Source organism: Phyllostomus hastatus, unplaced genomic scaffold (assembly GCF_019186645.2).
Source record: "Phyllostomus hastatus isolate PE091 unplaced genomic scaffold, TTU_PhHast_1.1 phas_contig_58, whole genome shotgun sequence".
Taxonomy (NCBI): Eukaryota; Metazoa; Chordata; class Mammalia; order Chiroptera; family Phyllostomidae; genus Phyllostomus; species Phyllostomus hastatus.
This window is the reverse complement of record NW_025333916.1, coordinates 40,212,037-40,231,252: the sequence shown is the minus strand read 5'-3', so window position 1 is coordinate 40,231,252 and position 19,216 is coordinate 40,212,037. Positions and strand designations below refer to the sequence as shown.

The window sequence follows — 19,216 nt, the reverse complement described above, 5'->3', positions numbered from 1 at the left end:
AGCTAATTATGCAGAAAGTGGAAACAAATGCTTCTCTTAATACTGTGAGATTTAAAAAAATACTGTGAGATTAAGATGTGATATTCTTAGCAGGCAGATAAAATGAGTTAATTTCTCGGAAGATAGTGTCTTCAGTATGGGCTTGAGATATAGAAAAGGGTAAAATATGATAGACACTTTCCATCTGAGTTCTGCCATAAGTAAACTCTTCTTTGTAATTTAAAATTCTGCATTCTGCCAAGGCATATGAGTGTGTATATGCACGAGAAAGAGAGAGGGCGGGGGGGGGGGGGAGAGAGGGAGAGTTTTAACAGGCATATCTGCATTTGTTGTCTTTCATATGATTTGGGAAGTGTGTGTGTTCTTAGAAAACTGGCACACTGTGGCATTTTAGGGGTGTCGCGTAGGGCAGCTGTGTTTCAACCTTCAGTTAACTAATGCGTTTTATGAATCAAGTCCTAAATTCATGCTCTTGCAGTCATTGCAATCACATATTTGGTAATGGGGGATTCCTGCCTTCAAGTTTTGTTTACACCAAAAATACAAATTCATATGAATTTCACGGATTGATCATTTACAACATCGGGAAAGCCAAGGGGGTTGCTGAACTGTTACTACATGGTCAACTACACATCCTATTTCAGAAGCCAAGGGTGCTTTGAGTGCAGTGAAATTAATTTCATGCCAGATAGAGCACTCCCCCTGAATTCCTTTGCTTTTCTTAATCTATCATTGCATAGGCTTTAGTTTAAGGCATAGAGTAAATGAAAGTGTGTGGCTTGCCCAGTGTAAAATGTCCCAAATTAGAATTTATAGCCTGATAGGGCAAATGATAACCCAGATATATTTTATTAATGGGGTTTTGTATAGCCTACACTCCTAGTGACAGGATTCAAATTTACACTGATTCAGGAATAAGTGCCAATGTGTAATGTCATGTACTTGCAACCTCTAAGTATCAAGTGTCTTATTTCTGAGCGTATCCAACACTACACTGTCTTTAGCAGCAGCAGGCAGCACAGGGGTTTCAGTTTTATCTGAAGACCTGTCACTACGAGGGCCAGAGGCAAACGTCCAGCATTGTTTGTTTGACTTCCTTCCTCTTGCTTTTCTCCTCTTCTTTCCTCTCCCACATCCTACAATCCATTCTGGCGGTGGACAGCAGAGATAACTGCAGACTACAAATGAAAAGCTGAGCTGGCCCTGAAAATATTGCTCCTTGCAGCTATTTAATTGCAAAAGAATCTTTGTGCTGGAGCTTCACCGTGCCCCCTTGGAAGGTAGATTTAGTAATTTGTCTGTCAATCATTTGTAATTTTATACCTTAGAGCCTGGAGGGGCAATAAGATAGAATTAGAGAGTTTTACACTGGAATGCTGATTCTTAGAAAATGAAAAGCCAAGATTGTAGGAAAGTCAAGTCTTTAAAAAATGGCTTCTACAGATCAAGTTTTATTGAAATAACAGAAGTAAACTCTTCACATTAAACTGATTTGAAAATCAAAGATGGTCACTTATTTATTGTAAAATATTAAAGCTTTCCTATATTAGTGCTACTTGTTCTTCTACTTTGCTATCAGTTAGTAGATAAAAATGGTCAGTACATTAAAATGCATTTTTTTCTTCTTTATTTTTCAACTTTTTGTCCCGACCAATTGGATTATTTGTTGAAAGGACCACAACATAATGAACTGTTTTAGAATTGATGATGCAACACCAGATAGTGATTTCTTCATCCTTAAGTTCTACTTTTATTTTATAACAATTAAAAATTCATTATTTTTAAAAAATACTATTGGTAAAGATAAATTGCTGAAAACCTCTGAAGTTAAAATGATATGTATTTTAAAATCAGGAACATTAATAGGTAAATAATGTTTCTGTTTTCATGTGTATCTGTTATGACTTCCAAAATCTAGGATTGCAAATAATTTAGGACTTTATTTTTAAGTATGCCATACATACAGGAAGTGCGTACCTCATCAGGTATATGGCTTACTCAAGATTATGTGTGTAAAGACTCAGCCATAACACTGTATTTGGTTACTGGTTTATTTATTTATTTTTTTGCTGAATAGATTTTCATTTTGCACATGACCCGTACTATATCCATTGTTATCACTGGGAATTTCTGTAGTGTCCAGTTGCAGCTGACATGAACATTGCCGGTAGATTTCTTCTGGTCTGCTTACATGCACATTTCTGTTGAGTATTGGTCTAGGAGCAGAATTGCTGAGACAGGGTGTGCATATAAAGAGCTTTAAAAGAGATTGATAAACATCCAAATTCTTTTACTATTGTACATTCCTACTCACAGTTCATAAAAATCCTGATAACACCCAATACTTGCTAATATTTGACATTTTTCCCCTAATTCACTCTTTTTTTAAACCATTCTGATGGGTATATATTGACATCCAGAGAGATTTAAATTTGCATATTATCTTATGAGTAATGAAGCTGATCATCTTTGTATTTATTTATTGGCTGAGTCAATATCCTGTTTTGTGAAATGCTTGTTTAAATATTTTAATCTATTTTCTATGGGTTGCCTACCATTTTTGCACTTTACCACGTCCCATGCTTTTGCTGGTAAAAATGTAAAGATACAGATGATACAGACACAAGCACATGCAACACACAGAATGAGAATGTTCTCTTCCACTAGTGCGCCTTCACTTTCTCAATTCCCCAACTTTTAATATGGCCAGATGTAAATTTTTTTAAATTCCCATAATGGTTAGCACTGTTTGTGTTTTCCTTAAGAAAGCATTTACTGCTCTAGGGTCAGGCAGGTATTCTGTATTTTACTTGAAGGCTTGATTGTTTAATCTTTCCCATCTAGACTGGCACTCCATATGGAATTGATTTTAGTGTATTTTTTGAGTTGGGAATCAAGGTGCATTTCTTTTTTACTATCTAGATATCCATGTGAAAGGGCATCTTTCTCACTGTGAGGCAGTACACATGACTCTCATAAATGAGGTATATTTCTAGGCATAAATTAGGTGTCTGTATTCTCTCCTGTTCCACTGTTCGTCTCTCCTTACATGGACACCACACAGTCTTAATTGTGCCTTCTTTATAGCTTTGTAATGTGCTTTCTTATCAGATCAATTCATTCTTCCAGATTTGTTTCTTCCATTTAAGTCTTGCCTTTCCTGGTCCTTCACACTTTCACATACATTTTTGGGACAGAAACTGTGTTAAATCTATCAGTTAATCCAAGGAGATTGAAATCTTTATAATATTACACCTGCCAACCCATAAGCATGGCATTTCTCCAGTAATTTAGGTCGCCGTTACTTTCAGTTGTGTTGTGCGGTGTCTGGTGAGGACATCTGGCACCACCCACATGGATTTACTCCTAGGCCCTGGATGCTTTTCTATGATATTTACAAATATTATTGTTTTAATTTCTTCATTGATGATAAACAAAAGAAATTGAGTTTTGTACATTGGCTTTTTGTTTGCACTTTATCAGTGCATGTTAAATAGACGTGCTGATAGCAGTGAATGACATATTGCTATCTGAAGAGAAGTTTTCAATATTTAACTTTGAATGTAGTTTTAGGTAGCTTTTTTTTGCATTATCAAATTGAAGGGATCCCTCTCTGTGCCTCATATGGAGAGATTGTTTTTTAAATGATTAAAGGCTTGAATTTGGTGAAAAATGTGTATTTATGCCTCTTATGAGTTTAATATCCACTATTATTATGGTTGTCACACAATGTTCTGTTCATTCTGCTTCTTTGCTAAAAACACTAAAATGAACCAAAAATATAAGAAATTAGAAATACATTTTTATTTACAATAATGCTGGGAATGGAATCAGACACAAACTATAAAAAGTAGGTATACAGAGTTCTAACATCATTTTTCAGATATCATATAGTATGCAGATCTTATTAAAACAAAAAGAAGGAAGGAGAAAAAATGGAAGGAGGAGAGGGAGGGAGGGAGGAGAGTAGAAGGGCAGGAAAGAGGAAGGGAGCGGGGAAAGGCCATGACTCCCAGCCCCTCACTGCATCACTGAGTGCTGAAGACCAGAGAAGACACAGGGGAGACAGGAGGCCCATGGAGGACAAGCTCCAACATGAGAAAGTAATGTCGAGGGGGTGTTACAAGAACTGCATTTTTAGTTTCCACTTCACACTCAGCACCCTTCTCTTCCTCAGTCAGTTATTAAGCAACAGTGAGGCCAAGATGGAGTTGTCATCATTCAAAAATAAATAGCTGAAGGGTCTAACTATAAGACAGTGAGTTGACATATTAAAAAAAAGTAAGAAAAAAAGAAATCAGAAAAAGGAGAAAGTAACACAACAATAATATGCAAAAGGCAGAGACAGTGTAACTCTGGAAAAATAAAATTACCCCCAAATAACTTAAGAGGAAGTTAGCTATATACTTTTTTATAGCCTAAAGATATTCAAAATAATGAAAAAAGATGAATCAGAGAGACAAAGGAGGCATCGAAGGAATAACAATGAACTGGCAATACTCGTGGGAAAAGAGGAACAGATAAAGCAATCACTGAAATAAAATCAGAAGCATGAAGAAGAATAGATAATGCAAAAATAAAGAGGACTGTTACATGGAAGTAAAACAGAAGAGACGGAAAAAGACAAAAACAACAGAAAAGAAGGCAATAGGTATAAATGAGAGAGAACGGATCTAATATATGGGTGATGGTGGTTCTCACCTGGAAAGCAATTTTCTAAAGGAGTAACATCATACTGGCTTTTTAATTCTCTAGTTTTCAGTGTCAGAAGGTTCACAAATTTATTCACAAATACTGTATAATCGTCTAAGTAGGGCCAGGAGTCATCCAACCCCAGGGTTGTCCTCAGAGAAAATAGGGTGGGCTGCTATGTTTCTGGAGGCACCGTGAACACTCCATTGCAGGTAAATAAAGTGCCCTGGGGTCATGGGACAGGGCCATTTTCCTATCTTGCAGGCAACAGAAAGTCTTATCAAATATGCATTGACAGGAAATGTAGGCACCCATGTGTCTTTCCTGCATAATTGCCTTAAAAACGACAGGGACTCAATTAGAACTGAGATCAAGGTGCAAGATTGAAATCTAGACATGCAACTATTAAAGGAGAGGTGGAGTCGTGTTGGGAGTGTGTGCAATAAGAACTACCCTTTACTTGTTAGCCCTGGCTGGTGTGGCTCAGTGGATTGAGCGCAGGCCTGCAAACCAAAGGGCTGCAGGTTTGATTCCCAGTCAGGGCACATGCCTGGGGTGTGGGCCAGTTCCCCAGTTAAAGGCACATGAGGGGCAACCACACATTGATGTTTCTCTCCCTCTCTTTCTCCTTCCCCACTCTCTAAAAAATAAATAAATAAAATCTTTGAAAAAGAACTACCCTTTACTTTTTAAAGTATGTACTCTTTGAATTTTTAATAAAAGCTTGTATTGTTTTAACATAATCAAAACCTACTTTTAAAAGTTTCCTCCTTCTTATTTGAACTAATACTAAATAGGACACTTTCAAATTAGAACTAGTAATGTTTCTTTTCAACATCATTAAATATTATCAAGAAAAAACTTCTTTGATAAGATATCATATTATTGATACTTACAATAACCTAATTACTTTGCAGGGTTATCTCTGTTTTAAATAACTTGCCCCAGGTCTTCTAATTATGAAACATGGATCTGGGGAACATTTGGTACATACTTCAATAAAACGCATCAAAAATAATTTGCTGGATGTATGTTTTAGGAAGTCATGGTTAAGAGAGAGAATCAGGTAAAAGACTCATAGGCTGTCTGAGGTGGGTAGAAGCGTGTGACATTGAGCTTCAAAGTCAGCATCTAGACAATTTCTCTTTTCTGTGAGCCTTTTGAGTTGCTTACATTTTACCATATTTTATGCCTTTTTTGAATTACAATGTCATTTCAAAAAACCTGAAACAATTTTAATAAACTGATATTTGTCACATTGTCTGTTTTTGAGATAAAAACTAGTTGGTTTTGAATATGAACTTCAAACAATTTTGAATCTATCTCTTACCTTTGAGTTCAAGGAAACAAAGTCTAGATTCAGTTTGAGACAAATTTTATAATTCTGTGGGATTTCTTTCTTTCTTTTTTCTTTTTTTTATGTTGAGATTAAGAGAGTGAAGGATCTAGATACAAATTCAGGGCAAAGGAATGGAAGATTAGAAACTAGAATTTGCTAGGCAAGCTACTGGGAGGGTCCTTTTGTGAAGAAATGTTGCATAAATAATGCCAATGGGGGTCTAAATTCACTGTTGCCATGGAGACCTTTGTGCCTGGTTGCACTCAAATCTTTTCTCTTTTAAGAAGGCAACCACTAGGCTTGTGGTATCTCTGATGCGTCTTGCTTTGCTTTCTCTTAAACTGTTTGCAAGTGAAAGCAGAAATTAAACTAGGATAGTTTGGCATCCTGACTTTTTCAAGGCTGTTCTTCCAGTCCGTTCGTGCTTTTTTAGCTCTTCTGGGGACCTGCGAAGCCCTGGCGTAGGGAGGGGGGAGCAGGTGGAGAAGCCTGGACCCCCGCACCACTCTGCCCGGGCTGCAGGGGAAAGTCACCTCTCCTCCTTGTGACTAGTCGACTTGTTTGCCTAGACTACAGTTCTGAAGTATTTAAGGACCGTTTGTTCCCAAAGGTAAAAGAGAAGATGTGAAAACTAAATGTATCTTTTTTTTTCAATTCTTTCATTATTAATATTGTTTCTGTGATGTTTTTAACTGAAGCTTTAAAACTGCTGGTTGAGTGTCATGTGTAGAAAACATGGGTAGGACTTATTACTGGCCTCACACTTGTCAGTTTGTTCAGTGTGTTCATGTTAAAACTGCAAATGTCAGATAACCGAATTAAACAGAAAGCAGTTGTCAGGATCGAAGTGCCATTTCCTATCAACTAACCGCTATAACTGGTTAAGAATTATTTTTAGTAAAACTTAGTTTTGTGAATATATCCTGTAGACTTTATGAAAGTTGGTATTCATCTAAATAACCATTTATAATTGCATGGGTATTAAGTAATTGAAAAATGGTTTGGAAACTGTGGGCCTTTTTTCTCATTTGGTCCACAATTAAATGATTAATCTCATCAAGAAAGAAATTATTCAGAGAGTAAATGCATAAAAATTCCCTGATCACTATCACTATGTAGTCACAGTAAAAATTCAATGTTGGACAGCTAACTTGTTGCATTAACTTTCCTTTTTTACAGAAATTATTTGGTTTTCCATGATGAGCTTTATATTAGATATAGAATACAGTAATTACATGTTTTGATCAATCTACATGATTCAGATGTAAATGGGATGTATACATCCCATAATTACAGAAAACCTTTACCATACACGTTTTTCTAGATTGCTTTTATTCAAATAACTCATTGAGAGAATAATTGATCAAAATTTATGGCTTCATAATATCAACTGTGTCACCACTAGAATTCACAATATTTGTGATGCTCAACAGATTTTAAAAAATTGATTCAGAAAGCTTGTGATTTGAAGATGACAGTCTGTGGGAATTGTATATGTATTGTTTATATTTGTAAGATAGGCGATAGGCGTACATTGGAGGATTGTAGATAATATGCAATTTCTGGAAAGTCTTTAGGTTTTCATCTTTTGAATATTTCCAAATGGATGACAAATAGCAAAGAATACTTTTCAACTGAATTATGAGAATCACAAGATAAATTTCCTACTTGATTAGTATTATTAGAAATTTGAATGACTCTGAAAATCATGTACTAAATATAAATAATGACCATGTTTTAGAATGCTAATTGCCTAGTGTGGATATGATTTATTCTAAAAATACTAACAAAGGATCACTCATGTTCTAGGGGTACTTTTAAGTAAATATTTCATTTCAATTAATTAGAAAGTATAAGTTTATGTTAATCCTATTAAGACTCAGAGACCTTTTCATTTTTAATGAATGAAAATAAACCTCAACATATAGATTGAACAGTGAATTAAGAAAACTTTGACCTTTGAAAATGTTGTTCATGCACTGACTGTTATTTAATAATACTGCCAAAATACAAAGGTGAATGAGAGTGGAGCTTCACTTTAGAAATATAGTGCCTCACACTCACACTTTGTGTAACATCAGTGTTTAAGATACATTAAATCTTCAAATTATAGGGTATGTTATCATGCATGTGATCCACATAGTTTTTTTAATAAAAAGTTAACTAACCAAATGGCCTATTACTCCCACATTGCCAGACATAAATATTATATTTATATGAGAAGAAAATTTAAACTATTTTCAAGTGTTTTTAAAAATCTTGATATGTATATCATGTGGATATACCCAAAGGTTCTGCAAGTTGTATTCCAAAACAAAAGCAGAGAGTCAAGCAAAATTTGACTTAAATATATGTTCTATGGATTTCCAAATGCCTTGTTGCAAAATCCTCTCTGAGCTATTTTACTCATGTTTTATGCACACAATTAAGAGAAATAGTTTCAATTGTTTAAAAAAGTATATTTACCCAGACAATCTCAGATTGGGTTCACCTCCGTTGATCATATATTGCCAAGTTGCAGAATTATAGCTAAAACGTCTAACCAAAAGTTCTAGTTGGCATGGGTTAGGGACAAAGATTTGTGTTTGTGTTTTTTGCATGTAGCTTACTAACATGGAAATTCTGTTTTAGGGTTCTGTTTTATAATTCCTGTATTTTGTAATACCTTATATTCAGCAATTTTTTGTTGAGTCCCTCCTATGGGCTAAACATTGTATGAGTTACTGTGTACAAAAATGGAAAGAGATATTCCCTAAAGTCCAAGAACTGAAAAATCTGGTGGGAATTCAGACATGAGAACTAGTAACTGTAATGTAGTAAAATTGCTGTAATGGAGGCATGGCCCAGGAGAGCATGCTATAGTTTATACAGTGCATTAAAATACATTTATCTGCTCCTCCCAACCTAACTGAGATGAAGAAATGTTAAGCGACGTGCATGAAATAACTATTAATGAATCACTGTAAAGATTATTTCCCTGTGGTAGCCAGAGAAGTCCTATGAAAATGTAAATCCTGTCTTGTTACCACTTTATGCAGAGTAAAAGTCAAAGCACATACAAGCCCTTTTGTGATCTGAAGCCGTGTCTATCCCACATCTCCAAGAGCCTTCCTTTCCTCTTGTTCCCTTTGCTCCAGCATAAAAACTCCTTGCTTCTAGAACGTGATCCCAGCATAGGGCCGTTTGCGTATGCTTGAAACACTACCTGACCTTCCACAAGCCCAACCCAGATAATACACACGCTTCTCCTTCATTTCCTTCTTTTTTGTTGTTGTTTTTTAAATATATTTTATTGATTATGCTATTAAGTTGTCCCATTTCCCCCTTCATTCCCCTCCACCCTGCACACCCTCTCCCACCCACATCCCCCCCTTTAGTTCATGTCCACGTGTCATAAGTTCTTTAGCTTCTACATTTCCCATGCTATTCTTACCCTTCCCCTGTCTATTTTCTACATACCATCTATGCTACTTATTCTCTGTACCTTTTCCCCCTCTCTCCTCCTCCCACTCCCCTGTTGCTAACCCTCCATGTGATCTCCATTTCTGTGGTTCTAGTTGTTTGCTTAGTTTGTTTTTGTTTTTGTTTTAGGTGTGGTTGTTAGTAACTGTGAGTTTGCTGTCATTTTACTGTGCATTTCCTTCTGATCTTGGCTCACATGCCACCTTGTCAATCAGTTTATTCTTGGTAATCCTACTTTAATTCCCTCTCTCACCTTCTTTTTCTGCATTATTTTCCTCCATTGCTTTTACTTGAGATGGTGCTCTCACTAATCATTGGTCCACTTTGTTTAACATGTGTTTACTCCACTAAAATGTAAACTCCACGAGGGCAGGGATTTTTGCCTGACTTTTTTTGTGAAATACAAGTAGCAGGTTTATTCTTGCTTATATACCAACACTCTTAGCCCAGTCATCTGTATCATCACAGAATAGGAGTTGAGAATTTCCTTTCTGTGGCACGATAGGTGACAACAGATGAAATCTTAGGGAGAAGACCCAGCATCTGACCCCCTCTTATCACTCTCTGGCTATAGAATCTTGATCAATGCTTCAGCTTCTGTAGCTGTCTGTTGCCTCCATCACAAAAGGTGTGCCTGTTACTGTAGTACCCTGGCTCTCTCTAAGACGTTATGACTTATCTGCATATCCTTTGAAGTATTTCATAGAAAAATTACATAAAGAAGTATGTCCAATCTCTAAAACATTATGTATTTCTGTAGTTTTTCAATGCCTGATATCATGATAAAAATTATTCAATGCTTGGATTATTTATGTGATCATATTCAGTAAGTAGTTCTGTTAAATTTAATCTGAATAAAAAGACAAAATACATTCTTAGGATCCTAGGAATTACTGATAAATATTAGTCATGTCCATGGGGTATCTCCTATACTTTAGTTATATCTAATGCCTACTTACCTGGGAATCTGTGGATAGATCACTGGCCTCTGTCCCATTAAGATCATCCTATATTTGACAAGTTTCATTAAACTCAGCACATAGTTTTGAAAAGGAGGTGGAGGAGAGTGTAAGGGGAGAAATGGTGTTGGAAGGAGACTTCATCTGGGATGGTAAACACACAATATAGATGATCTATTGTGTAAATGTGCTCCTGTAACCTGTACAATTTTGTTAACCAGTGTCACCCCAATAAATTCAATAAAAAAGGAAGACATAAAATAAGGAATAAAATAATAAATAAAAATAAATGTTTTTCAGCAAGATGGAAAACAAATAAAAATAAAAATAATAAAAATAAACTCTGCCAGCTTTAGGAGTTTAATAAACACTATTATGTAGATAACTACATAGTGACATGTATAAATATTTTTCAAAGCTGGAAGGGTCACTTCTCCTAGGAACAAAAGTATGGAGTTAGTCTGCAGCTTCCAATGGCACTAGATTGTTTTTTAAGAAGGAAAAGTAATCTTCACTGTTGGCGAAGTGTCTGTTTCAGTGTGAAGGTGAAAGATCAGTAGAGCCTTTCTGCCTCCCATCAGCCTCCACCACGATTTTACTTACAGTGTCAATTTGTACGTGCACTTCTCCAATGAGGGCAACTCTGAAAACCATCACTTATTGCACAGCCTCCCCAATGTTCACATGTCCATTCGTCATGTGAAATTTCAGCTGCTTGAGCTCATGGCAAGCCCTCATGCTCTTCTGAACCAATTTCTCGTCATTTGCATCAGCATTAATACAGTTTCTGGAAGGGATATTATATTCAGCATTGAGATGTTAAAGGTAATCAAATGTAGGTGCCCAGGCTGGGGATTAATTGAACCCACATTATCATGGAGCACTTCTGCCAAAAATTTGAAACCATAAATTCAGTGGCCTTACAGTGGGAAACTTTGACTCAGCTGTGGGTCTGTCTGCCTACTCACAGGCCTGGGGCTTGTTGGGCTTTTTTGCGCTGCTGTTGTTCGCTGGTTGGTGTTCAGCACAGGGAGCTGACCTGATGTTAGCTTACAGGCCCCGGCACATTCCATCACATATTTAACAATTTTAGTGCAAACAGATTGGCCAAATGTTATACATTTTCAATGTAGGGCATATGGAATTAAATAGAAACGTTGCATTTTTCATTTAAAAACTTATAAATCTGACCCTTTTTTGTTACTGTTCTGAAATAATGATTGATACACTTATTGAGCAGATACAGTATCATCCTGATTATTTACTTAAATAATCTCAGTGAGTCTTAACAAAGTCCCTATATGTTAGACATTATCTTTGTACAGTAGCTGAGAAACATTAAGCTGAGTAATTATTTCATTAGGTGGTATGACTAAGGTTACAGAAATAAATTAGTGCAAGATTTAGAATCCATGTCTGCTTAACTCTGCAGCTCACTCACTTTCAGCCTTCTAACCACAAGCACTGCCCCATTTAACCATCTCACTTAGATTTTGGAAAACTTCGCTTGAGCAACTGTTAGAAATATAGCTACCTTCTCCATGTCTCAAAGGCTGCAGTTGGACATCTACATTTTTAATGGGTTCCCTAGAGGATTGCTAGACCCATGAGCCTTTGAAAACCAACTATGTGATTTTACAGATGCAGAAACTGGCTGTGAGGGAGAAGGAGAGGGACAAGTTCAAGGGTGATCTGAGAGTTCTCTGCAGAGAATTAGCAGCTGGATAGAGGTTGGAGCAGTCCTGTCTGCCACATTGGAGACTCATGCAGATGTCAGGTTCAAGGTGGTAAGAGATGAAAGGAGTCAATGGCATGCAATTAATCTCAGTCTTGTATTATTCCAGGCCTACTCTCTTCCATCCTGTGTTTGTGCATGCACTCATAAGGTAAAGAGAGAGGGAGATCAATGCACTGTTGGCCTAGATACAAGGATGGGCCATTTGGTGCTGAGGAGGTGAATTCTAGACAGTTGGGTTGAGGCCTGATTTTACGACATCCTCCCCATTCCTCAGTCCATTTCTTCATTCTCTTCACACTGCTTTCATTTGTAGCCGGTGTGGTGCTTGTTTTATTGTGCTGTCTTGTGCATCATTTCATCCTATCCAATAAGTCTATAGATGCTAGTATTTCCAAAGCATCTCATAAGGGTGTTTTAAATTAAATGGTATAGCATAGTTATTTCTACATCACAATTTACTGAGCTCCTACCCAATCCCCGTTCTAAAAGCCAGGAATAAAGAGATGTAATGGCAGCCTTCATGGAGCCATTGTTACGGTAAAGACCAATAAATAAATCAGTGTTATTGCTATTGTTCCTCCTCTGAAACAACACTAGTGTAGGAGCAGAGTATGCTATGGTGACATAGAGGCTACATGCATTCTAGTGACATCCAACAAATGTATCACTATCAATGTTCTCGAAGCTAGACAACTTTCTTATCACCTTTGCTTACAGATAGCATTGAGGTGCTGGGGAAACTTTGAGAATATGTGAATTTTTATTGGAAACAAAATTCTTAGTTTATTTAACCAAGCACGGACAAGACCCCTTAGCTGTGGTGTAGCGGGAAAAAAGAGAGACCTGCAGGTCAGAGGCTTAGTTTTATATGTGCAGTGCAGTCCAGTTGTAGGACATAAAGAAAATGTGGACATGCTTTGTGCGTAACTTTCACTCCATAAGTTCAGAGACATTCTTAACATTGTGGTTCAGGTGCAATGTGATCTCATTTATAAAATGTATGGTAACTTCCTCTTTCATATATAGAAGAATATTTTACTAGATCAAGATGATGAGCGATGTTCCTGTGCTGTAGACCTTTATTTTTTGGTACTGTGTTATTCATAGCAGAACAATGTGGATGTTCATTACTGGGGAAGACAGAATTGTAAAGGGGCTTGCAGTTAGAAGATGACCATGCTGCACTGAGGGACACAGACAATGTTTAGAAAGTTTGCTGCTTGTATTACTTCCTTGTGATTAATTCTGTCACCGGAAATTTGGTCAATGTACGGACAGTTCCAAAAGATGTACTTAAGTGACTTTTGCCTCTTGCCTTCTAATACCTTCTTTTTCTTGTCTTTCTTTGTTGTTTTTGGCTTTTCATTTGCTTCTTTGTTTGTTTCCTTATTGGAGTAATATGTTTTCAGAAAGAGCAATGGAGTGCAATCAGATCCAGCTCTGGTATTAACTTTTCTTCATTTCATTTTCTTTTCCCTTGGATGTCCCCAAAGGGGTTCGAAGCAGCTCAGTATAGTCACTTAATCCCTCTGCGCCTCAGTTTCTGTACCTGCAAAATTAAAGGCTTCAACTCTGTGATCCCTTCCAAATGAAATGAATAGGATTTTATTATTTCTTCAGTAGTGGCTTCCCAGTGTGAGTTAGGGGTACACTGTTTAGTTCTGGAGCAGAGCAGTTTGGCCAAGGTGGGATCTCACCTAGGTGCCTTGCCTAGCCTGTGTGGCCCTCCCATCCAGGGATCTCCAGCCTTTGCGAGTTTCACTTCTCAATCACTAACAATCTTTTTAGCAAGAACATTCATTATGTTCTCATTTATTTGCACATGGTATAAATATACCACTGTACCAACATTTATCTTTTAGAAAATATAATGAAAATCTTATTTTAATAGTTAGAACAGTAAATGTAAACATAAATCAAACATTACTCCCCCTGCGCCAGCGGGTCATCTCGTGTACCCCACAAAGATAACTGTTGCCGAGCTGCACAGCTCAGCACAGTGTAGGGATGGTAACAAATTCACATTGGAATTCAAAACCTGTGAAATAGGTATACTTGTTAAGCCTGCTCATCTGTCCTTGTGGGACTCTCTGTGTTGATTATAGCCAGATTTAAGGGTCACTGATAAAGGCAATTGCATAATCACAAATGATTGTTCATCGTTTGTACAATGAGTACATAATAAGCACCAGCCATTCTTATTGCCCCAGAGAGGGGGCCAATAAGACAATGCACATTTCATGGTGCACTCCGTCTAATTAATAGACGACAAACCAAGGGTTATGCTGATCTCTGTATGCTGATGACATGTATTTGGCCTATGTTTATACATCTCTTTTGATCCACTGTTCATGTTGTTATAAACATGAAAAAGAGTCTATGGTAGAAAAGCATTGAGCTAGGCATTTGTAATTTAAAACTTGCCTTGGAGTGGTAAACACACAATACAATTTACAGATGATGTATTATAGATTATATACTGGAAACCTATCTAATGTTTTTAAATATTTTATTTATTTATTTTTAGAGAAAGGAGAAGGGAAGGAGAAAGAGAGTGAGAGAAACATAAGTGTGTGGTTGCCTCTTGCACACCCCCTACTGGGGACCTGGCCCACAACCCAGGCATGTGCCCTGACTGGGAATCAAACCAATGACCCTTTGGTTCCCAGGCCCATGCTCAGTCCACTGAGCTACACCAGCCAGGGGAAATCTATACAATTTTATTAACCAATGTCACCCCACTAAGTTTAATAAAAAATAAATAAAACTACAATCAAAGATTTAAGCTAATGTCTTCAAAGTAGGCTTATAGAATTCACAGACTAACCAAAGTTAAGACAATTATATGTGTGTGACAAAGGTTTAGGTTCCAAGAAAAACCTATAATGCTGAAAAAATATGAAGTTAAAAATAAGAAGTTAAAAATGTGAGAACTATGTCCAGCCTTGTCCATATGTTCAAAGGTATCAACTGCAAGTGTATATTGTGTGTAGATGTATGGTTTGGCAAAAGTTCAGGAAAAGGTGGCAGAGGTTCACTTGAATTTAAGTTAACTATTGGACAAGGTTAAGAAAGAAAATCCAACCATAGATTGCTTTAATGGAAGTTCAGTTTCAATGCTACAAGTCATGCTGAAGTACTTGTTGCTTTTCAGACTGTGTTCGGAATAGTGTGTGAAATGTTGGGTATTTTGAATTAAGATTTGGGTGGGGGACATCAACAAATGAGAGGTGATGCAGAGGTGTGGCCAGAATGAGGAGACACCCCTGAACACAACGCTGAGACCTCTTAACTGCCCCTGTTGAAATCACCAAAAATATGTGATTTCAAATACTGGGTGATGTGTTTGATCATTGAAAACACCATTGTAATGCTTTTGTTGATCAGAAGGCAAACCTATAACAGAAGTCAGAGCCAGAATTAAAAGATTTTTATAAGAAAGCTTATTATGGTTTTAACAACCGATGTGACCCTCCTATGAAACAGTGTGGCTCTGCATTTGGTGTCTGTCCTCAGTAACTTTCAGGCAGGACTGTCAGAGAGGTGGAATCTTCAGGAAGGATGGATGATGAACTGAATCTGGATGATGACCTTCCAGATTCCATCTACATATGAAATTGCATGATTTGGGGCATTATAACCAGAGTGATTAGAACTAGGTATAGGTTTAGTGTGTAAAATCTAGAAATGTGGGGTCTGGCAGAAGTTATACCTGCCTAAGTGTAGTTGACAGGGTAATAATATGGGTGTCATAATTTATAGTTTTTATTTGAACATTTCACCTAAAATGTCATATGGTGTACTTGAGTGTGATATTGCTATGTTAAATGATTACATGCTTATGATTTTGTAATAAAAAGTGTGTGTTATCTGTGCCAGACCCTGCATAATCAGATATTGACAGCACCCATTTTTCTGCATGCTAAGGTTTCTAGAGATAAGAGGAGGGGTTTTGATTGTGTAAACACTGCCAAGTGGTTCATGTGTATGTGTACCTGTCGTTTAAGGTATAGAACAAGAATAGAAAAGTTAAATTATTCACATAAATATTTATTCATTCTATTCCTAAAACTCCATGGAAATAACCTTAAGTTGCATATTGAATGTCTGTTCCTTTAACTTAGCAACCAGTTAACCATGGTTAATCTATTCCCCTAGTTCCTCATATATAAAACAGAAATAATAATTATAATAGTGATGCTATTAATAGTATCATTTTCTGAATCCCTATGGTATGCACTCTACCATGGTAAGAGAAGGAGGACTTTGTTTTATAGGAGAAAATGGCCTAAGTGTAGTAAAATAGAAAGGTGCACTATGCTGAGTTTAGTAGTATATAATTTAAGTCATTTAGCTTAAATACAAGTTCTACAATATTTATAAGTTATGCATGTCTTGTTGATTATTTAATTTCTGATTAGATTATTGCTTTTCTCACTTGAATAGTGAAGGGAAATTGTGTGGGAGAAAATAGGCCTAGTGTGTACAAAACAGCTGCTGGGATCCTGAGCAGCTTGCTGCCCAGCTCTGCAAGCCAGAGGGGCTGCTGTCGATCAGCTCTGCCCTCTCTATCAGGTAAAACTGCAGCTGATGAAAATCACAGTCCCTCATTTCATGGGACATGAGGATAATTTGGTTGCTCCTAAGAAGGCATAAACAAAATATTGGCTAAGCATAGACAGATGTTAAGGTTATACTCTGCACATGAATTCATGTACTAGAATTCACTTTAATGGAGTTGAGCTTATGGTGTAAGATCTTGGAGCTCATTATAACTAAGTTGTTATGGGCTGCTAATTTGCTAGAAGCTGCTGTATCTAGAGCTAGCCCAACTGCCTTGATGGGTCTCCTGGTAGTTAATATGGATTAAATGTGAATCTTTTATTTTTTCCCCTGTGGTCTCACATAATGATATTAGCTTGTCTACAGTGTGACAAATTCAATGTACCAGGAACATCTGGTACACTGTTCTTTATGAGTGAAAATAAGCCTGCAAACTTGATGATGCACATCCATTAAGATACTTCTATGTATCGGGGAGAAGATGTAGAAGGATGACGACAATAGAAGCAATTTGTTGGTCACAGTTCATTTTGCTTCAACATGCAGAAACTCTTTCTGCAGTGGTACATTCATCAGTGCTACATTCCAACAAGTTCTTGAGTGATTATCAGGATGCAAATATGGATATATGCCTTCTTAGGCTGTATGTAATTCATTCCCAGCAAAGAGATTTCAAAAAGGAAAAAAATAAATAAAAAGAAAGGAAACTAACACCTTTACAGCTTGAAGGTTGGTTCTAATTCAGTCTTTTGAAGTTGATCTGAGAACGGATCACTCTGAAATATTAAATCATGAAGCTATTTTTGTGAAGACTGCATTTTTTAATTGAATGTGTAATGTTATAAGAAATGAAAAGTGAAATCAAATCCTGTTGTCCCATTTGGATTTACAACAGTTGATGTAAGAACATTTATGTTTGGAATATGTAACTACCCAAGCAATGGGGAAATATATTTCACAGATGAAACAATGGAGTCGACAGGAATGAACACATGTATATATTGTATCAAATAGGAAAGGTCACTGGAATGGCCCTCACTGTGTTATTGTCTCTACTGTACCACTGGCTGAATAATCTTGAATTATTCATATAACCTCTCTGATTACCAGTTTCCCCCTCTTTACACAAATGGATTATATTTTATATCCTAGATCTCCCATTGGGCCATTTGAAGATAACACACAGTAGCAATACAGCTGTTATTATACAAGTAGCAAAACCATTATACTCTTATATAACATTATATACTCTGAGATCAACCCTATGGTAATCTCAGATTCCTCAAGAGTAGATATGACAGTAGCAATTAAAAAGTTCTCTGGAGGCAATGAGAAAGGAGAGCTCTGAAAGACAAATGCACACACACACACACACACACACACACACACACACACACAAAAACAGAAAGGAATGTCATCCATATAAAAGAAGCAGACAAGTAATGAGACTATTTCTTTGGTTGTAGGAGCTGATAGCTGTCTGTGTCCACAGTGCCAGAAGACTTGACTCTGTTCACCAAATTATGAAAAGCTCTGCAGTTGACAAGGACATTGAGGGACAGGCAAATGAATATCCTTGTCATGCAGTGTCTTCGTAATGTGGTACAGGACCCATGTTAACACTGTTGACCTTCAAATGTCAAAAAACAGTTAAGTTTTATTAACTGTTTTCTTGTCAATAAAACAAATGACAAAATTTCAAAGGGTTTCTTACTTTGAGGATAGAAATAGATGAGATGATGCATCACATTCAATAACTGAGGAAAATCAGATCATCGTTAAATAGTAACCTTTTACTTAAGTAAAAACTTCCAATCTAATTTGCCTGTTATTCAATCTGGCTCTACACTCCAATCAAATTGAACTCTAATTACTCTGTAAAACAACACATGCAAACGTTCTGTATTTGCCTACTTCAGTGCCTTAACTCATGCTGTTTCTTCCATCTGTAGTGCTTTTCTCCACCCATTCACATGGTCAAATAGTAAACTCTCATTGTATGTCTCAGATGCTTCCTTCTGCATATGCCATTGTGTCTGATTTCTTCCTTCTTCCCACCCCATTCTGTCATCCCTAACTTGATGTTATCTTTAAATTCATTTATGTCTCTCTTAGCACAGTTTTGCATTTTACTTTGTATTCTAATTAATGTTCCACAGATTTTCACTCATTTACTACCATTAAATACTGTCAACAAGATATGTATTAGTCAGGGTTCTCCAGAGAAAAAGAAATGAGAGTATATATAGAGATCTATAGAAAGAGATTTATTGTGTGGGATCGTGTCAGACAGTTATGAAGGGTGAGAAGGCCTACAATCTGTCCTCTGTAAGCTAGAGGCCCAGAAAGGCTGCTGGTGTAGTTCCACACCAAACACAAAGACCTGAGAACTGGGAGAGTCAATAGTGTAAGTCTCGGTCCAAATTTGAAGGCACAGAGAACAATGAGTATGGATGCCTAGTG

General features: G+C 36.8%; 1 protein-coding gene across 3 annotated transcripts in view; it reads left to right on the top strand.

The window, feature by feature from the left end:
* Nucleotides 1-19,216, top strand: part of CTNND2 (catenin delta 2) — an 830,908-nt gene that overhangs the window by 266,815 nt on the left and 544,877 nt on the right. The window contains exon 1 of one of the 3 annotated variants that reach the window (XM_045848257.1): nucleotides 6,552-6,641. The exons of the other annotated variants lie outside the window; for them this stretch is intronic. The gene's annotated coding sequence lies outside the window, so the exon portion shown is untranslated. Of the gene's footprint in view, nucleotides 1-6,551; nucleotides 6,642-19,216 lie in introns of those variants that run through there. 3 annotated transcript variants of the gene reach the window in all.